The 2,500-nt window shown below is 55.6% G+C and overlaps 1 pseudogene; it reads left to right on the top strand.

Annotated features, from left to right (window-relative positions):
• LOC135172142 (large subunit ribosomal RNA) overlaps positions 1–2,500 on the top strand; it is a 9,227-nt pseudogene that overhangs the window by 3,986 nt on the left and 2,741 nt on the right.

The raw sequence follows: 2,500 nt of genomic DNA, 5'->3' as shown, positions 1-2,500 counted from the left end.
AGGGTGGTGCCCTCAAGGGTTCGTAGTCGCCCGCCGTGCGCCGGGGTACTGCCCTCCCGACGAGGGAAAGGTTCCAGCCTTCGTGCTGTCCACGAGGACGTCGCAGAGGACGAAGGAGTGACTGCGCATCCGAGCCAGCCAACGCCGGGATCTTCAAGATCATCAACCGGTGAGTCCACTCATTTATTAGGTAGGGTTCGCGAGTGCCAAGTTAGTCTATGTAGGATCGATAGTCATCGCGTCGCGACCGGAGGCTCACCGGTACCCCCCGTTCCAATAGGTCATCCTCCCCGGACCCCTGCGATCGAGGGACCGGGCGCGCAACGCGACGTTAGAATACTGCAATTGAACATGTCCCGCTCAATTGCAGTAACCGGGGAGGTCTTCCAGTTAATTCGCAAAGAGCGTCTGGACATATTGTTGCTCCAAGAGCCGTATGCCATTCGTGAGGCGAACACCTGGGCCATCCGCGGCCTAGGAGTCGGAATGCGTATTGCCGCGAGCTCAACGGAGCGACCGTGGGCGGCCGTCGTTGCGTGCAACTCCATCGTGGAGATTGCTTACGTGTCCCAATTAAGTAATGCACATTGCGTTTGTGCTGAAGCCCGCGTCCCCGGTGGATCCTTCTTCGTCGTCTCCAGTTATTTTCAATACTCGGACGACATAGAAATCCACCTGAGGCAGCTTGAAAAGGTTCTCAGCTGTCTCAGGGGTCGCCGCGTTCTGGTGGCGGCCGATTCGAACGCCCAACACTCCCTTTGGAGCCCCAGGACCACTGACCGTGGTGTCCTCCTGGGTGAGCTCATAGAGTCTTTCGGTCTCCGCGTCGCGAATGATGCTAGGCAGGGCCCAACCTTCAGGAGTGCCGCAGGTACGTCGTTCATCGACGTCACACTGGCCACCCCTGGCATGTATAAATTCATACGTGCATGGAGGTTGGAGGACGAGTGGTCCACCGGTGACCACACGTCGGTTTTCTTTCGTTTAGCAATCCGCAGTTCCTCACAGCGCGTCAATAACTCGGGAGTCGGCGAGGGCTCTACCATGCGGTTCAACGTTCGTCGGGCCGACTGGGAAAAGTTCGAGGCGACCCTCGATGAGGAGGCCCGTGAGAAACTCGTGGACCATCCGCTGGATTCTACAGCGGATGTTGAGAGAATGGCAGAAGTACTGGGTGACGTACTCACCAAAGCCTGCCAAGATTCGATGCCGCGCCGCAGACATTACCGTCGCGCGAATCCGTGGTGGACCGAGGAGCTGACCAGCAAACGCAAACTGGTCAGTCGTCTCCGAAACGGCTACCGAAGGGAGACTAACCCTGACGCGCGAAAAATTAAACAGAGTAGGTATCGTGTAGTCCTGCGATCGTATACCAGGCTACTTAGGACAACTAAAGAAAATAGCTGGCGCGGTTACATAACGACCGAAAGTAATGCGAATCCCTGGGGCTTCCATTATAAATACGCGGCTGATAAATTACGTGTAGGCACGGTACTCAGCACACTTAGAACCGCGAATGGCACGACACTTACAATGCGTGAGACTGCTGAGGTACTGTTGGACACACACGTACCTGACGATGACCCCAACGAAGACACACCCGAACAGACTGACATCCGTGAACGCGCGAGGAACTTAACGGTCCAGACAGAGGACGCACGAGACTTGACGGACGACCAACTTAAGGGTCTCGTAAAGACCCTTAAGAACGACAAAGCCCCAGGATGCGATCTAGTTGAAGTTAGGGTCCTAAAAGTCGCGGTCATGAGGATGCCTCACATCTTCACGCGACTCTTCAACGCCTGCCTTAAGCACGGCGTTTTCCCCACCGTTTGGAAAGTCGGCACACTTCGTGCTCTCCTCAAAGGAGTTCACAAGGATGTGTCCGACCCCAAATCCTACCGTCCCATTTGCCTCTTGTCGGTTGTCGGGAAATTTTTCGAAAAGGTCCTGCACGGGATCCTTATGGCGAAAGTCCTTACTGAGGACAAAATATCAGGACGTCAATATGGCTTTCTGCCTGGACGCTCCACGGAAGACGCGATAGTAGAGTTGCGTGAATTAGTCGAACGCGGTAACGACAAGAGGTACGTCATTGGACTCCTTTTCGATATTTCAGGAGCCTTTGACAACGTGTGGTGGCCCCTAGTCCTCCAGTCTTTGGCGGATCGAGACTGTCCGAAGAATGTCTTTGAAGTGCTCCGGAGCTACTTTGACAATCGGACCGTCAAGATCGCCTGGAGCGACCAAGAGGTTTCCAAGCCGGCCACCCGGGGCTGTCCACAAGGATCAGTCCTGGGCCCCGCTTGCTGGAATCTCATGTTCGATGCCCTCCTCAAGAGCATCGAGCAGAATTTTGGTGATATCGAAGTCGCCTACGCGGACGACCTTATCGCGGTCGTATCGGCCGACTCGCGTAAGGAAATAGAGAGGATAGGCCGAGCCGTCGCCGAACACATCGCGTCGTGGTGCGCGTCAGCGAAGCTCGAACTGTCGAGGA

The sequence above is a fragment of the Diachasmimorpha longicaudata genome, unplaced genomic scaffold (assembly GCF_034640455.1).
Source record: "Diachasmimorpha longicaudata isolate KC_UGA_2023 unplaced genomic scaffold, iyDiaLong2 ctg00000175.1, whole genome shotgun sequence".
Taxonomy (NCBI): domain Eukaryota; kingdom Metazoa; phylum Arthropoda; class Insecta; order Hymenoptera; family Braconidae; genus Diachasmimorpha; species Diachasmimorpha longicaudata.
The sequence above is the reverse complement of the archived record's forward strand: the minus strand, read 5'-3'. Positions and strand labels throughout refer to the sequence as shown.